Genomic DNA, 19,002 nt, shown 5'->3' on the forward strand with positions numbered 1-19,002 from the left:
TCACCTTTTTTCTCACCTTGGATTATGATATGGTTCTTCTTCCGTAACTCCAGTTTTATTCAAGGATGGATTCCACTGGGAAGCAATACAGCTCGGCAAGCTGACTGATATAGCAGCTGAACGCCCGGCTCCTTTCACTGTAATAGCTGAATTCAGAAACTCGTCCATCTCTGAACAGATGGTCTTACCTCCTGCTTCTTTCATTCCATGCTAATAAAATTATGCACTTTTTGCAGCTATTAAAGGTAAATGTGAGCTGATCAACCAGGGAATTCCTTGTGTGGAGCTGGCTGGTTACAGAGCAAGTTTTCACAACTAGACTTTTTCTTTTGTTTTTGGAGGACGTTGGCACCATGCTTGATTCTGTCAATTCTCTGACACATGTTGAAATTGCAACTTCCCATCTTTTGGCTCCATTACTGTTTCAAAGGCTATTCAGGTCATGGGGAACTGCAATTTTGACAGGTGTCAAAGTACTGACAAGGCCAATTGCAACAATAAATTTCACTGAAAAAAGTCAACCTGGGAGGAAAAGAGTGAGAAGTAGTAACTTGAACTGATTCCATTGGCCAGAAGGGGATTTGAGAACTGACTGTCTAATGGTATTGAGTGTTCACTTGGCCTCTGAGGGTGATACTGTGCCGAAGTGCTAATTTACCAATAGGCAAGTTAGCTTTATGCTTAAGACCTCGAATTTTTAGAGACCTTCAACATACTTAAAGGAGTTGGGGGGGGGGAGGCTCTGCACTAAAATTCAGGGATGGGACCATAGTAGTTCAGTGGCAGAGCATCTGCTTTACATGCAGAAGGTCCCAGGTTCAATCCCTGGCATCTCCAGGTAGGGCTGGGAAAGACTCCTGCCTAGAAACATGGAGAGTTGTTGCCACAAAGACCTCTTTCAGTTGCCTCGTGTCAAGTACCAAACTACAAACTCAGAATCTTGTTTCTCCGGTTCACACTGCCTCTTAGAGGTGTTGTGTTGTGACTGAAGGTCTCAGTTTATAAAGGGACCAGGTCCTCCAGAAACCTAAATCTGAGCATAATGAACAAAAACACAATCTGGATAGTCAGGGGAGTGCCAACAGCAAATGCCTGTCTCATATGATATTGCCCTGCTTTGGGTCCTGTTTCAGCACTGACCACCAAACAGAAGCCTGGGAAACTTCCTGTTCAGACTACATGCCATCAATAGCCCCCATACCTGGCTTCCTTCCTTGCCTTCGAGTTATGCTTCTCTCTTGCACTGGCAGAGAAGAGCCATAAGGAAGGCACCGTGAGATGGATTTACACAGGGTCCACTATTAAATAGCACTCGGCTGATTAATTACTTCAGACCAGCGGGAGAGCTCAGCAACTGATCATACTGCTATTATCCACCATCATTCTTCACTGATCAAAGGCAGGCCTTTCTTTTCTTCATTCTTCTGCTAGACCCAAGTAATGAGATTTAGCTGCGGTGAAAGGATCCAAGCTACATTCCTTGGCTTTCTGCTGTGATATAATGCTAAGGAGAAGTGAAGCTGTCCTGTTCCATGTACCAGCTGGTACCAAGGAAACACCTGTCAATGGCAATTCCCAGCTTTATGTCATCTCCGGATTTACTTCTCTGCAATGTCAGCACAGCATGTGTAATAAATCAGGGACTGCTGGGAGCTTGCATTGCTGGTGCCTGGCAAAGCGAACAGCAAATATAATTGCACAGGGCTGGACCGGGGTGATGTTCCCTTCCTTTCATCACAGTCACTCAGGATGTGTGAGTTTTTGAAGACCTGCACAAATGTGCTGAGCTGGCATATTCTTTGACACAGCTGGCAGTTGATACGTGCAGACTTGGGAAAATGATGGATGAGTGCTAGGCACGGGAATGCCACTGGGAACCTGAGGATGCTGAGGTGAGAACCAGTTGGAATGCAGGAGAGCAGCATTTCTGAACCATAGATGTGGAACAGCTATCAAAAGGGCCTTTCTCTGCCATGACATTCAGATACAGTGTATAGAATTGAAAGGGTGCCCTTGGTCAGTTTATGGAGCTGCAGTGGCATAGGGCCGAAAGAAAGAGGTAATCATGCTGCAGAACTATTTCTACTATATCAAATAGCTTTTTTATGTTTGGGGAAAGCTTGATTTGTGCAGCAAGGAAGAGAGGTACTTTCCCTAGAACTCAGGCAGTTACAATCTAAATTCCTGAAATTTGGGGATCAAATTTTGCATAGAGGAGGCAACGCTTGGGTCTAGGATTGTCAGCCCTCCAAGTTGGCCTGGAGTTGTCAGGTATCAAACCCCACATGACTACTGAAATAATCCTGGAGATGTTCATGGTTGGATATCTTGAAAAATATTTTTGGGGGGTGGGGACAAGAAAGAAAGATTGGGTTCACATAACCACTTTTCTGGCCCTGAAGGTTAACCAGGATCAGTGGGTGCACACGGCATACAATCAGTATTGCTGCTGAGTTGCTGTGGTACAGTCCTAAGCAGACAGTGGCAGCCATTTGCCTCCAGGGACCTGTACGCAATCCCGGCAGCCCCACCCCCACCCCTCAGCCGCCCTCAGCCTGGAAAACCTTCAGCACATCACTACACACATGCTCCCATTGGCCCCAGGGTTGGAGTGAGTAGCGAAAGCAGTTCCAGCCATGCTCAGCCACTCAGTAATTTCCAGGGAGTTGCTCCAGAGAGATAAATTTCAGAATGAATTGGCAAGGCCAAGGAGTTGGGGGAGTATTCTAAGTGAGCAGCAGGCACTGTAACCCCTTCTCTGCTGCAGGGCTCATGGTTGGGGCGTGACCCTGGTGACCTGTGCTTTGCCCCAGCAAGAGCCAGCTGGGTAGAAAGGGGCTGTCCAGGGCTAGACTGACAGGCAGACTGTATAATCAGGCAACCCGGCCTGAACCTCAGGGTTGGATTATGTAAATACGTGTACCCTGGGACATCCTAGACAGCTCCATCCATGGTGCCTGCCACCATAAGAGAGGCAGCATAGCGTAGTGGTTAGAGTGTTGGACTGGGACCGGGAAGACTGGAGTTCGAATCCCCATTCAACCATGAAACTCACTGGGTGACTCTTGGACAGTCATGTATCTCTCAGCCTAACCTACCTCACAGGGTTGTTGTGATGATAAAAAGAAGTATGTACACCACTCTGAGATCCTCAGAGGAAAAGTGGGTTATAAATGTAAACCCATCATCATCATCAATAACATCTGTCTGACTATGTAAACAAAAATAAATAATAGTAATAATTAATAGGGGCAGTGCCAGCACCCACAATGGGCAGGTGTGTATCCCAGTGGAGGGAGGGCAGGGAGGGACCATTCCCCACACCCAGCCCCTGTGATATTGGAAGCTTTCCGGAGACAGCAGGAGGACAGCTCTGTCACATTACCTTTGCTCTTTTGGCCAGGTTAACAGGGAGGGAAGCACATAGCAATGAATTTGTATTCCCCTGTACTTGCCCTGGCCACATTAACTGTTTGTGTCCCATCCATAATTTCCTATCCGAACTTAATATTTAGAGAGGGCTTCTGCCCCTGACTTCCACTGGTCAAAGACAGAAACAACAAGAAGGAGGCCCTTTCTGATCAAAGGCAGCCGTGGACAGAAGGGGCATCCAGGGTTCTCCTATACAACCCTTCTGATCTCTGTCTTTCCCTGCTTGCATGTTAAACACACACACACGCACACACACACACCCGTCCTCCCAAATGGGCAAGCAGCATCCCATCACACTGGTCCCACAGGCAGTGGAACTGGCTGCTGTCACATGAGCTGCCCGGTCTCCCTGCCAGCATCTGTCAGTGGAGTGTGGAGCAGCTGACCCTGCATTGCTGGCCATGGCATGCTGTGCTGTTGCTTGAAGGGGCAGGAGTGGTGGGTGGTGGAGCAGATGTGGGCAGGGTGTGACAAGTGTGGATGATGTGGTGTGATGCCAGGCAGAGTGGTGTATGTTTAACACGCCTTGGATTGAAAACACTGCTATGGAGAGCCATTTCTAGGCCCCTTGTCAGATTCAGGTAATGCAGGACTTGGGAGAGCTCCCAATGGAGGCCAGAGTTCAAATGGGGTCCTTAATCCCCCAAACAGAGCTTGATAAACTGCCAGAATCCTGCTCCTTGAGATTGTAAAAAGACAGTACTCTGGTTTGGAGCCACAGTGGCCCAGTTCAGGCATACAAGTTAACTGGAGTTAAGCATGGCCAGGGTTTCAATTCTTAACTCCAAATCGCTCCACAGATGTTCACCAAATTGTGGCCAGCCAAACTCCAGTGGAAGGAAAGGGGAACCCCTCCTTGCTGCCTGGCTACCGAGGCACATCCCCACCGCCTCTATGACTGGACTTTGGAATAGGCACGAAACCATGGTTATAGCTCAGTCAGCATTTGGGCGTAATGGTTCGGCAGCAAAACCTCAGTTGTCAGCAGTGAAACTTTAGAGATAACTGAATGTTCCAATTGGAGTTTGGCGAGGCAAACCAGAGTTCGCTTTTGGCCCATAACCGTGGTTTCGCCTGTTCAGGCATCTACAACCTTGACCAGCTATAACTATCCTGTATATCTGAACGCCATCATTGGCACTGTTAAGGCCTCAAATTATGGCTTTTTCAATGGATTCCTTTAGGAGAGTGAACAGCTTTGGTTGTTCGGTGGGTTGCTTCATATTCCTTGCCTAAAAGGTCTTGACTGCCCTTCCCAGGTTTCAGAACTGGTAATTCTTCCTCTTTCTCCAAGAAGTCTCTGGGGAATTCTATGGAGATTTCTCAGATGCTAGGTCTGGTAGATTCAGGGGCCATGAGATCTGAGCAGATGGCATGAGGTAATTTTCACAAGGATTACTACTGGAAAGTTCTAGAGGCTGAAGCATAACACAAGCCAAATGGTTTTAGTTTGCGTCAGCTCAGTGGTGGTGCTGGGCTCTGATCAAAGTCCACAATGCAACAAAGGCAAATTTGGGTTTGCCAAACCCATTTAATTTGAATTTGGGTCAGACTACAAGACCTCAGTGACTGAAGTGCTAGCTGCTCTGTGAAGGCATTGAAAAAGCATGTGAAATATTTCACATAGGAAATTGCAGGTATTTTTCTTGGACACTCTTTACTCCTTATCAGAAATTCAGAATGTTGTGTCTGGCAATTGGCACCTTTCACACCGAAGATGACTGCATGTATGCAGTGTCTCCATAACGAGAGTGCCCTCTCTGGAGGAGGTGGAGGAGAGGAAAGGAATTTGCTACAGCAGAGATACCAAGCAGGTGGCCCAAGTAGATATTTATCCCCCCCCCATCCCTGAATATTAGGTCTCCTTGCATTCCACTCTCCCTGGAGCATGAATGCTGACAGGATCGTTACAGTCACTAGTCGGGGGTCCTTCCCCTCCTCCTCCCCCCCACCCCCTCACTCTCTTCTCCTTTTGCATAATGGATCAGCTGTGAGTAATGGGAAATGGCAGGGCAGCGGAGCTTGCTGGCAGGCCCTTAATGAAGAATATGGAAATCTCATCAGTCCAATCAGGCCAGCAAATGAAACTGCTCCCCCCACCCCGCTCCATCACCGATGTGAGCAGAAGGCTAAAGACATGTGCATCCTTGCTCAGTCTTTCTCGCAGTGGTGGGGGAAAGCGGAGTGGGGGTGGGTGGGGTGCTCCTGCCTTTTGTGTTGACAACTGAGCTGTGAACTTCATTTCTGGAGGAAGTGCAGCCATTGCCCCCATCCCTCCCTTCCAGGGATTCTTCTGCAGTTAGGACAAGCAGGATACTTCTGCTACCCTTTCTGGGGGCCTGCCTTCCTATAGCATGGCATGGCTGCTTCTCACATCTCTTTTCCTGATGTGACTTCTTGGCACACGTATCAGAAAGGGAACGGATGCTCCGAGAGCCCCTCCCATCTTGCAGGCTCATTTTTGTTAGAACACGGGTAGTTATGGTTACTCTGGGAAAGGTAACGTGAACAGAAAGCACAATATTCCCACATCTCAGTACTTCCTGTGCATGTCCTTGGGCTCAGCTTTTCCTGGTATCCCTTTAATTCTCTGCCTTTTTCATCATGCTGTGTGTGTTTATGCTCTGTCTTCTACCATTCAGTCTGTGTCTACACTTTATGAAGTGGCAAGATGATAAGAGCCTCCCCATCTCTGGCAACCTTTTAAAGGCACTGAAGACATATCTGTTCACCCAGGTTTTTAATTCGATTTATAGTTTTAATACCTTTAATGTTGGGTTTTAAATGATTTTATTATTTATTTATTTAGCACATTTATATACCACCCCATACAAATAAAAGTCCCTGGGCAGTTCACAATATAACACAATATAACTTTTAATGTTAATGATTTAAATGTCTATATGATTTTAATTGTAAACTGCTCAGAGACGCAAGTTTTGGGTGGTAGAGAAATGTGTCAAATAATTTTTTATTTTTATCTTTAAAGAAGAAGCAGAGGCTTAAGGAACTCTTAGCAGGAACTTCACCAACCACCAAAGGGGGTGATGCAGCACTTCCCAGCGTAGATACTGCTCTGGCTGTTGTGCAACACTCAGATTGCCATGGCCTGTAGCATGGATACAGTGCTCTTGGTCTAGAGCACTGGTTCTTAATGTAAGGTCTGCCAGATGTTGCTGAATTACAAATTCCAGCATCCTCAGCCACAATAAATTGTGGCAAATCCCACGTTAAGAACCACTGACATTCAAAAAAGCGCTATATGCAGTTTGTACTAGATGTTGTATTTTGATGCAATAAGAATCTGCATTATGACAGAGACATTCATTCATTTATGAGGACAGCCAGTCTAAGATTTAATATTAGCAGGAAATTATACTAATTTATATGGTGGTGCAATCTCGTCTTTGAGTTATGCTGGCTGGCTGGAGGATAGGATTGCAACTAAATGGTCTGTGCTGATGTATCTTCAGCTTATGACAGCATAATGTCACTGCACTGTTGTGACCTTGAGTCAGTGTAACTGCTTTGCTGTTCTAACTACAATGATGTAAGGGGAAAGCAGTGGGCAGGGCTGCAAAAAAAACCTTTCAGTAAAGTCCATTAGGGATGTGCACGGAACCGGCTGGCCCGGTTCAGTTCGAGACCGGACCAGTTCAGTCCGGCACCCCCTCGAAACATCCCCCCCCAGTTCGGTCCGGTCCGGTCCAGGGCTGGGGCCGGACCAAACAGGGGTGGCAAGGGCCGGACTGAACAGGGAGTGTTTTGGTTCAACGCCAAGCAATCAAACCGAACCGGCTCGACATCAAACCCGTTTGACGTTCAGCCGGTTTGCACATCCCTAAAGTCCATCACCAAAGGTTACTGAGTCTTCTGAGCAGTCATTGCAAGCGGATATTCATAACTGGCTGAGGAAAAGAACAGGAAGCAGAGGGTAGAGATACGTAGATGGATAATTCACACAGTCTGGGGAAGCAAGCAGTGGAGGTTCCCCAAAGATCTGCATTCAGACCAGTACTATTTTGTTTATTCATAAATGATCTGGAGTCAAAAGTGAGAAGTGAGGCAGAGAAGGTTGCATATGCCACTAAATTAGATGGTGAAAGGCACACCGCGACGAACTCCAAAAGGATCTCTCAAAACTGAGTGGATTGGTAACAAAAGAGCAAATGAGAGCAAAAGAGCAAATCAGTATAAGTAACTGCAAAGTGATGCATAGCGGGGTGAAAAGGAAAAGGAAAAAGAAAAGAAAATTCCTACCTGCACATCTGCACAAACTAGCCTTTACTGGCAGTGACTAACCTGAAACAAGATCTAGGGATCATCATGGGCAGTTCAATGAAGACATCAGCTAAGTGTGCAGTGGGAGTAAAAAGGCAAATTGCATGCTAAGAATGACCAGAAAAGGGGTTGAAAATAATATGGCAGACCATTGGTCAATTTAATTCAGTCTACACTGACTGGCAGCAGCTCTCCAAGGTTTCAGGCAGGAGGCTCTCCCAGCCCTACTTGGACGCTTTCCAGATTAGCTGCTCAACAGTAGCAAAATGCTTCTGTTCAGGCAAATCACATTCAAAACATAAATAGCAAAGCACCCAGCGGGGGAGCAGTCTTGCAAAAACTATCAACCCGAAAAAACAGAAACCTTTTTACACCAGACACACACCATTTTATCAATAAATTGCAGCAATTAAAACCAAAACAAGGCACTGGAAATGTGAACGGCACCCTGCTAAAGGGTCTAATCTGGAAAGCGGCCTGGAGATGCCAGGGATTGAATTTGAGACCTTCTTCATGCAAAGCAGATGCACTACCACTGAGTATGTATGTGCACGGAACCACGGAAGCGTGCTCCGGCGCTGGGGGGGATGTCACTTTAAGGGCAGGGAGGGTAGTACTTACCTCTCCCGCCGCTCTTCCCCCTCCGGCGCTCATCTTTAAGCAAACATTTTTGGGGCGGCAGGGTTCCTCCCTGCTGCCCCTACCCCCATCATTGCCTGAAAACTCAGGAGCAAGTACACGCTGGCGCCACGCATGTGCCCGTTGCTGCTGCCAGCGCACGCGTGCTGGCAGCGGCAATGGGCACACGCACCGCAACGGGCGAATGCGTGGCACAAGCATCTACTTGTTCCTGAGTTTTCAGCCAACGATGGGGGTAGGGGCGGCAGGGAGGAACCCTGCTGCCCCAAAAACGTTTGCTTAAAGACGAGCACTGGAGGGGGAAGAGCAGCGAGAGAGGTAAGTACTACCCCCCTGCCCTTAAAGTGACACTCCCCCCCCGCCAAACCGCTGGACCGGCTGAATTCCGGACCAGTCCAGAGGCCTTTTGTATGGCACCACTACTACTGAGCTACGGCCCCATCCCCTAAGAGGAATAACTTACAGCAGAGTGTACTCACATGTAGTCACCCATCCAAATTCAAATCAGGGCAGACTCTGCTTAGCAAATGGGACAATTAATGCTTGCTACTGCAAGACCAGCTCTCCTCTCCTCTTCAAGTTGGAGAAAGGGGCAACAATGCTAATTAGAGGTTGCAGGGAACAGGAAGGGCTGAAGTGTGAGTTTTTAGTTTAGAAAAAATATGATTAAAGGAGAACATGGAGGTTTATAAAAGTATGCATGCTGTAGAAAAAATTGATAGAGAGAAACTTCCTCTAAAATCTCTAGAATTCAAGGTCACACAATGAAATTAATTTGCAGTAGATTCCGGACAGACAAAAGAAATTCCATACAATCTGACAAGCTCAAACACTTGGCCCAAACCAACAATTTAAAGTTCAGCAAAGATAAATGTAAATTATTGTATTAGGGTAAGAAAAAAAAATTGTATTTACAAGTTTAGGATGAGGGACTCCTGGCTTGGCAGCAGTATATTAGCAAGCAGCAGAAAAAAATAAAGATAGCAATACTTAGAAAAACTGCTAGCTCATTAAAAACTCGGCTGCCCAAGTTTTAATCCATCCAACAGATGTAAGGAGTTCACAAAACAAAGAGTTTTCCTCAGCTAACAACAAAGGCTGTTACCTCGTCACCATCTTGGGAGACTCCCTCGGCAGCAGTATATTTGAAAAGGATCTTGGTGTCTTAGGACGGGGGCAGTCAGTACAGGTGGGTCGGGGGAGGGGTGGGAAAGGAGCCTCAAGTGTTGGTCATTTGCATTCATCTTCCCCTCTCACCTCACCCCACCACAATGTGAGCCCCAGGTGCATACACTGGTATTCATCAAGTTATCCCCAACTCAGTGAACACCAGCCAGGCAAGCCCATATGCCTGGCATTAACCTCACGGTGGGATGAGGTTTGTTTGAGAGACAGAGGCAGCCAGGATGGGGCGAGGTAAGTGCAAACAAGTAGAGATGTGCAAAATGATTCAATCTGAATCCATTTGAGCTCAAAACGGGCCATTTTTGAGTGGTTCAAACTCACCCTTAAAATAAAGGGCATGTTTGGAGTTTGAATCTAAAAGACCCCATTTTGAGCTTGAATCAATTTGAGTGTTTCACACACTATTTTTGAGTCCTATTTTCCCCTTGCTGATTGGCTTTCTGGCACTGGCTTCCGATTGGCTTGTCATCTCTTTGCTTCTTGGTTGGCTTGTTATCATTCAGATCAAATGTTGGCATGGGCAACTGTGCCCCCACTGGCTGGGGGTGGGGAGCAGGGAGCGGGGAGGCCAAAGCAGAGAGTTTCAAAAAGTATTTAAGGGCCTGGGAGGCAGAGCACCCTTACAGTGTGCCAGTGCCTCTTGATGAGGACGGAGACATCAAGGAGCGCAGAAGGACGGACATTGCAGCAGCATAGTAGCAGAGGAGAACAGATGGTGGCCTGGGGCCTGCCTGGCCCAGGGGAGAGAGAGAGACAGAGAGTGCCTGCTGGGCTTATCTGTCTCCCCATTATTATTATTTTCTCCTTTCAATTTGCAGTACCAACAATAACTGCTTTCCTCTCCACACACCCCAATTTATTTTTAATTGTACCAGCAGCCCCAGTGGCTTTAACTAGGTGCTGCTTTTTGAATTTCTTCTTCTTCTTTAGATTTCTTCTTTTTCTTTCTTGTGGCTAGAACCCAGTGGCTTTAATAACTGGGGTGCTGTGCTGATCCCCCCCCAATTTTTTAAAATTGTACCAGTTGTATTAGTGCATTAATTGGGTGCTGCTTTGATTTTTCCCCCTCTTCCGTGGATTTCCCCCGCTTATTGCTTGTAGCCAGCCCCCTGTTGCTTTAATAACTGGATGCTGTGCTGGCTTTTTGTTTTTACTTTTGCAGTCCCAAGTTGCTCCTCTTGGTTGCTGCTGTCGCAGCCAAGTACCTGCCTGCTTGAATTGGACTACTTTATTCAGGGAGCGGTGCGGGTAGGCTGGTGTTTTGTAACTTCTGTCTTGTGCTCTGTTGAACCAGTACTTCTGTTTCCCTGGTACTTCACACCCCTTCCCAGCTTTTTATTTTTTGATTTTGTGGGTGGGTGGGTGCCTGACTGACTGGTGCCCACCTGCCCTCCTCCCAGCTGTTGAATACTGGTATCTGCTCAGCCTCCAGCCAAAGATGCCAGAAGGCAAGCCTCCATCCCCACCCCACCTCACCCCTTTGGTTGGGTAATCAGAGAACTTAAAGTTCTTTAAATAGGGCCTAGTTTGGGAAAGGGTTTAGGTGGGCACAGAGGACCAGACAGGAGGGGTGGTTAACTTAGGAGGGCCCACCGTAATCTCCTCTCACTTCCCTTGCTTTAGACTTATGTAGTGACCAACCAGCTCTCCCCTAAAGAGTTAACCGGAAGTGAACCCTGTCCTGACTGACAGGCTGGTGAACTCCAGAGCTCAGCTAATCAGCACACTAGGTGGGTGGGACCTAGAGAAGCAGGTTGGCGATGAAAGCAGGACATGTGGTCATGGAGTTTGGCTGCAGAAGGATGGCTACAGATCTTGGAAGACAGGATGGCATGGGCTTGATTCTCAACCAGAGTTTTTGGTGAGTTCAAGGCAAGGAAGCCAGGGTTTTTGGCTTCAGGAAGTTTAGTCTAGGGAAAGGTTTGTTTAGACAGATTTGGCATTGGACTTTCTGTTCTCTTTAGTGTGTGCTTTGTATATCCCTGATACTTGTCTATTATTATTTATCTGCAATGTAACTAAACTAAGAACCACTAGCCTTCGCCCATCCAGCCAGGGCATTGTAAAATACTCTGTAAGTTTTAATTGTGCTTTTGTATTTTCCTGCGTACTTGTTCCTTGCAACTGGGTAACCACGATTTTTAAAGTGTGCCACCCCAATTTCATTTGGGTTGCTTTTTGAAGTATTCTTGTAACCTACTGAATATTTTTACCTGTAACTAAAAGCTGGGAAAGCCTCAGACAGAAGCAGTCTGTGGCATTTGAATAAAATTGTTTTTCTTTTTGATCTTTTCTTTTACAAACCTCATCCGAGTGGATTTTTAACTCAGGAAAGGTTGAAAAGGGGCTTTTTCTCTGGTGCAAAATATGCCACAATCGGTCAATGGCTATCAGTTTCCTCCCCATGTGTAGGCTTGCAGGTGGAAAATTTTGTTTGTACTTTTCAAATAGCAAAAGAAGGAGAGTTTTCCTTGGGATTTCCACCCTAAGACCAGGTAGGGTCAAGCTCTGTAATAGAGGGGTGGTGGTGGCAGCCATTCTTGAACCTACCAGGAATCACAGGAAAGTTTTAGGAGTAGCCTTTGCCAGAAAGCTCAGCAGGGATGAGTCAGCATTTCTTTCCCTCATGTGAGCTTGCTCTGAGTCAAAGGCTATAAGCTGCTATAACTTACTCCATTGTTCTCGCTCCCCTCCAAAAAAAACTCCCGCAAATAAAGCCTGCTTCTTTATTTGACTCCTGACCACTGTTCCCTCTAAGGTGCACGTGGGTGTGAGCAAACCAACTTCCAGGACCCCACACAGCAGTTTCAGGTGAGCACACAGTTTCTGCTGTGCCCGCCACTGTCGCCCAACTGCCCGGCACCCCATTTCCCCACCTCCCCAGCCAGGAAGCATTGCCAAGCTTTCCCCCTCTCCCTGGCTTTGTTTTTTGTCAGACCATTGGCCCATCTAGCTCAGTATTGTCTATAGCAGGGATTCTCAACGTTGGGTCCCCAGATGTTATTGGACTTCAACTCCCATAATTCCCAGCTACAGTAGCCTTTGGCTGGGCATTCTGAGAGTTGTTGTCCAATAACATCTGGAGACTCAACGTTGAGAATCCCTGGACTATAGTACTCTGTCCTCTTGTTTCTCTGTGGCGGGTTGGCAGGCAAGATGGAAGGAAGGAAGATTTGATTTTGTGGTTTTCTCAGCACTGAGTATAATATGCTGTGCTACTGCTATTATATAACTCTTTGGGTATGCTGGATCTCAGATTGACAAAGGATACCTGCCTTCATTGAGTTGTGCAGGGGTGTAGCTATAATTAAGCAGATGGGTTCAAAGAACCCAAGGACCTTGGCTCCTAAGGGCCCCCTTGCTCCACCCCTCCCTATTTTCTTCATTATCTACCTCACTCTGAGGGGCCACCAGGGAGAGGGCCCTCTCTCCCCAAGCTACACCCCTGGATTCTGGGTCAGTGAGTCTTTTTTGGCCATTTTTGGACTGTGTTTGAAAAAATGTGTGGTGGTCTGTGTTGGGAGGGACAGATTCTGTTTACTGTGTGCTTCTAATTTGCAGTGTTTTGCAAGGAAGGGATGCAAAATGCATTGCAAATTGCAATATAAAACTTGTCATGTGCACTCGGTGAGTACACTTTGTTTCAGCCATAGGAACAATGGGAAACTCAAAACACCCCATTGTTCCCCATGGGTAGGTCCTAGGGAGACCAAAGTGCATTGGATGGTAGGGCATGATAGATGCTACCTACCACCCAAGCCACAAAGGAAATGGCCAAGTGGACAATTTAACATTTTTATAACCTTTCCATAAAACCCCCATAGGAGCCTATGGCATTTTGTGGGGAAGGTTAAAAAAATGTCCCCTGGGTAGTTTCCTGTGCTGCTGTGGGAATTTTTTTTTAAAAAATCAACATAATGTCACAAGAGCACTGGTCCACAAATGTCCCAAATTGTGCAAATGTGGCCTTTGGAAATAATGGCCATAGTGTCATGCAACAGCATTTTTGCAATGTTAGGCATTTGTAGAACAGTGATCTTGCGCAACTACATTGAATTATTTCTCAAAATGCCCTCACTAGCACAAATAGTGCAGAAACCACCCCAGGACACTGTATGGCAGGACTGCACAACTTTGGCCAGGGGCATGGGGAGCTTGGCAGGGGCCGGGGGACAAAGCCCGACTGACAGCTCCCCCACCCCCTGGGCATTTCTTCGTGCAATTGAAGTGCACATGTGCCCCCTGCATCTGATGCAAGTGGGACAGGGCCAGTGCCAAGAATGGAGCTGTCACAGCCCTGGCAGAGTTTCATTTCATCTGTTAGTAGTTGGTGGAAACGCTGAAAGGGAGCTCCAGCAGCGGGGGAGAGTCCATCCTTTCCCAGCCAGCATTTCATTGAATGCTTTGCTCACCAGCTGGGTGAGGAAGGGGGCAAAGGAGGTGCCATGGGCAAAGGGGAGCCTTGAGCAGCCACTGGACCTGTGGAGCCTGAGGACAATTGTCCCTTCTAACTATGCCCCTGACTCTGGACCTCCAGCTATTGTTGGATTGCAGCTTCCATCATTCCCAGTTGCAGTGGCCAGAAGCTGGGATGATGGGAGTTGTAGTCCAACAACTGCAGGAGGACTAGAGTTGTGCATCTCTGCTGTATGGTATGTGGGCACTGTGCCTAGTTCTAGATGGGTTCAGAGGAGGGCAACAACGGTAGTGAGGAGTCTGCAAACCAAGTCCTGTGAGGAATGGTTAAAAGAGCTGGGTGTGCTCAGCCTGGAGACAAGAAGACTAAGCAGAGATATCTGCCACACAGAATGAGTAGACTTGATCTCTGCTGCTCCTGGGGGCTGACGGGAACCAGTGCGTTGAAATTGCAAGGATGCAGATTCAGGCTGGGCATTAGGTGACTTCCCTAACTGTTAGAGCCGTTTGACAGTCTGCCTTGTGCTGTGGTGGGCTCATTTTTGCTAGAGGCTTTCAGGCAGAGGCTGGACAGTCATCTACCAGGTGTGCAGTTTCCTGAATGGTGCAGGGGACGGCACTATAATACCTCTAAAGTTCCTTCTAATTTAAAATGCTGTGGCTCTGTGATTCTATTCCTTTACTGAATGCAAAATTAGCTGATGGAATGTACTGCCACTAGATGTTCACTAGCTTAGATGGCTTTAAAAGGGGTTTATCGATAGCCAACAGCCATGATAGCTAAAAGGAGTGACCCTGTTCAGAGTTCAGGCATTGTAGATCCGAATATCAGTTGTTGGAAACGGTGGTGGGGAAACAACAGAGGAAAGCTGTTGCCTGGTTGTGGGCTTCCCAGAGGCATCTGGAGCGCCACTGGGGGGAAACAGGATGCTGGACCTGATAGGCCCTTGGGCTGATCCAGCAGGGCTGTTCATATGTTTATCGAAGTTGTGGTAGAGTCAAGCCCCACTTCCCCAGTTGGAGGCAAGCATTACTCTTCTCTGAATAAATCTTTAGTTAATTGCAAAAGCCCTCGTGTATGTGAACATAAGATGAAAATGCTTATTTTGGAAAACTCCAGCACAATGTCAGCGCAACCCCCATCTTCAACAGTATATTTGTCAAGTGATAATAATTGAGCTGTCACACACGATGTGGCTTCTGCTGCAGCGAAGATCAGGGCTAGTAAGCATTAAAGGCTAGGTTCTATAAATATGATTGTTATCTAAGCAGTCTTTTATATTCCTACTGTAAATTTGGTTAGAACAGGTAGCAAATAATTATTAAATACTGTTTGTGCATTCTCATATCTGATTTTAATATTTATTAGATTAAGTGTTGCTGTTTTTAATCTACCTTTTGATATTTTATGTGGAATCTAGCAAATGAATTATATTGGCACAGTTATGCCAGTATATTTAAGATGAGGAGTGTTTTCAACATTCCGCCATTATAAGCCCTGAACAGTCTATTGTTTATAAAATAAAAATCCACCCAATCCCTCTGAAATTGTGCACCCATCACCAGAGGACAACAGACACTACCCAGCGTACCCAGAGAGCCAGCGTGGTGTAGTGGTTAGAGTGCTGGACTAGGACCGGGGAGACCCAAGTTCAAATCCCCATTCAGCCATAAAACTAGCTGGGTGACTCTGGGCCAGTCTAACCTACTTCACAAGGTTGTTGTGAAAGAGAAACTCAAGTATGTAGTACACCGCTCTGGGCTCCTTGGAGGAAGAGCGGGATATAAATGTAATAATAATAATAATAATTAATACCCCTCCAAAGTTGGGGTAAATCCAATTGGGGTAAATTGCAAAATGGCTGAGATACAGCAGTTTAAGTTTTTAACTCCTAAAAAGAAGGTTCAGAGTGTTGGCAACCTTTTTCACCATAGATAATGTATATTTTTAAATGTTTGATGTCTTTTTATCATTACCCCCAAATTCAGGTCCACACATGACTGGAGCCTTTTTCTGGTTTGGAAAACATCAATCTAGTGATTTTTGAGTACTTATTGTTTAAATTCCCCATAATAAAAGGGAAAATAACTAAGGGAAAATTAGCTAAGAGCATAACCAAGTGTGCCCACTGAGAATTCTGAAGCCAAAGTTGGGAGGGGCAAGCCTGACATCTTTTAGTGAGTGACTTCCTGGTTCTGAACATAGATGCCTGATAAGGACAGTCTATGAGCACTCTGGCACTTGTATAGTTAAACAACTATTTCTCCTCATCCCTTTTATTTCATGGGCATTTGACTTCTCCTTCTGCCCCCTTTCTCTCACCCCTACCAAAGAGGGGAAGCAAAGCTTGGGATAAACTACTGGAAAGTAAGCCCATGAATTCCACTGGAGCTTACTTCTGAGTAAACACACATAGGGATCAGGACCAACAGAGATCCTAGGTAAGAATGTGGGTTCTCTTCCCCCCCCCTTCCTCTCAGTAAAGCATAGAACAGGGGAACCCTTCTGAGCGGGGAACCCCACTTATTTATCTGGTGCTTCCTTCTGAGTAAAAATGTATAGGATTGGGAACAAGGACCTCATGCTAGGAAATTCCAAAGGAGGAGGAGCCTCAAGGAAATCCTAAAAACCATTCCGACCCAGTACCAAGAAACCATCATTCTGGTGTGGAAAAAGTGATGGGTGCTACTAAAGTGGGGGTGCTATTCTTTGAAGATCAATTCTGTGCCCAGCCCAGTTATTGAGGCCTATAATGTTATTAGTCTGGAGAGGCATGGGTAGTAACTTCTGTCAAACAAGGTTTAAGATACTACAAGAACCCCCAAAGAAGACTTATCAAAATCAGCAGTTTTTCAATAGAAAGGACATTTTATCCTCCAACTACAGAGAGAGCTTCTATGGTGGAGAAAACTCCTACCGAAGATCTTTATGTCATAGTTCTGCTAATAAAATTTAAAAAATAAAATTAAGATGGGGGAGTTGTTTCATCAATCTAACATTATAAGCCCTCAATATTCTCTTGGTGATAAAATCTAAATTGTCTGCCCTATCTGCCTTAAAGTTTGCAGTCATCGACTAGGTGACACCACCCTTTCAGATCTCGGCACTTTCCAGATCAGCCACTCAACAGCGGCAAAATGCTTCCGTTCAGGCAAATCACATTCAAAAAGTAAATAGCAAAGTGCCCAGCAGGGGGAACAGTCTCGTGAAAACTAACAAGCTGAAAAAACAGCAACTTTTTTACATGGGATAAACTACATTATAGCACTATATCACAGCGATTAAATTCAAAACAAGGCATTGGAAATATGAACAGCACGCTGCTGTCCGTGTAGGGACTGCGGTGTCACAACACAGGAAGTGTGGAAGCACATATCAGAGATATGCCGTGACCACGTTGCAGGGCCTAATCTGGAAAGCACCCTGGTGCAGAAAGTGGTTACAATGTAGCAGTTAAAAATTGACCCTTAATCGCTAGAAAAGAAGTGTTGGCTACTAGGGCTGTTCATTGGGTGCTGCAATCGCAATGAATCTGTAGCACCCCCCTGGTGCTGCTTCCACTGTGGATCTCTCTGGTGCAGTTCATTATATTCCTGGTGCTGGGAGGGCCTCTTCTACAGGAATCAGAGCCCATGGGGCTGAGAATTCACAACAGGGACATTGGGAAAACACCTGGGGACACCTGGGAAGTGGACTTCCTCCCAGTGCTGTTTCCATGGCAGCGGTGGAGTGGTGTATGAACTTGTGAGGGAATGTGAGGAGGTGGCAACGGGTTGTGGAAAAGAACTCAAACTAGGATGAATGCTTATGAGGAAGCACAAGCTGGTGGCAAGGTAAGAGGGGTCCTTACAAGCTATATGAGGCAGTGGAGGCAGGGTGACGAATAGACTTGTGAAGGCACATATGACAGTCCCTCTAGCAACATCCCATGCATGTGACATCATGCACATGGGGGCGTGGCTCAGGTTCCGGAGAGCCCGAGTGAGCTCTTCCCCTGTCCATTTCAGGCAGCATTTGCTGCCTGACAGCCTTTATTTCTCTTTCTCTCCCTCCAGCGAGGGAGAAAAATGGAAATACATGCAGTCAGGCAGCAAGTGCTGCCTGAAAAGGACAGGGGAGAGCTTGCTTAAGGCTCTCTGGAGCCTGGGCATGGGGAGTTCACATGGGGCTCTTCTAGAGCCCAAGCCACGCCCCCCCATGGGCTTCAGCGGCCTTTTTCATTAGCGGCTTGAGTTCTTTGAACCCGTTTGCACAATGGTGGCTCTGCCCCTGTATGAGAGGTATACCACATAAGAATGGGAAGACTCCACTTAACCAGCATGGGTAAGCTCTTCCCCATAGTGTCTAAACAGATTTCCATTTTTAAAATGCCTGGAAATTCATTATTCCAAAAACCTTTAATTTAAGATGAGAGTGAAGATGTTTTATATTTTCACTCGTGCTCTGAAAAGAATGGAAATTGCAAGTTAAGGTGCCCATCTTAATTTCCCCACCATATATGCTCTAAGGACTTTGTACAGTCTGGTATATGATGATGGGTTTAAAAATGAGGCTCCATGCTTTGATCTTTCAGTTGGACATTGGGCTGTGGAGGGATGCATCCAGGCAGATATTTAACAGGTGCAGCTTCCCCAATCACTTCCTAGAGATGCCCCTAATGAATTTCTGTCTGATGCATCTCTGATCAAGGCAAAGTGTGGATGCATTGAGCCTCATTTCTAAAGCCTTCATCATATATTGGACTGTGGAAAATATTTACAGCTTATATTTTATTTATTTATTTATTTGATTTCTATACCACCCTTCCAAAATGGCTCAGGGCAGTTTACATTAAAATAAAAACAACTAAAATCAATTAACAGTTAACATAAGAAATTATAAAAACAGCATAAAACCATTAACAATTAAAACATTTAAAACAGTTTTTTTAAAAAACAAACAAACTGGAAAACCAGACCAAACTTTTACAGTTTAAAAACCCTGGAAGGCCAAAGATAGGTCTTAAGGGCTCTCCTGAAGGCTAATAATGAACTCAGATTACGGATTTC

The 19,002-nt window shown here is 46.1% G+C and overlaps 1 non-coding gene across 1 annotated transcript; it reads left to right on the forward strand.

Moving 5' to 3' along the window:
• Positions 1-763: 763 nt before the first annotated feature.
• On the forward strand, positions 764-837 carry TRNAV-UAC (transfer RNA valine (anticodon UAC)). Its single transcript has one exon. It is a non-coding gene; the product is annotated as a tRNA-Val (tRNA).
• The last annotated feature ends 18,165 nt before the right edge of the window (positions 838-19,002 follow it).

This window comes from Hemicordylus capensis, chromosome 2, assembly GCF_027244095.1.
Source record: "Hemicordylus capensis ecotype Gifberg chromosome 2, rHemCap1.1.pri, whole genome shotgun sequence".
Classification (NCBI taxonomy): Eukaryota; Metazoa; Chordata; class Lepidosauria; order Squamata; family Cordylidae; genus Hemicordylus; species Hemicordylus capensis.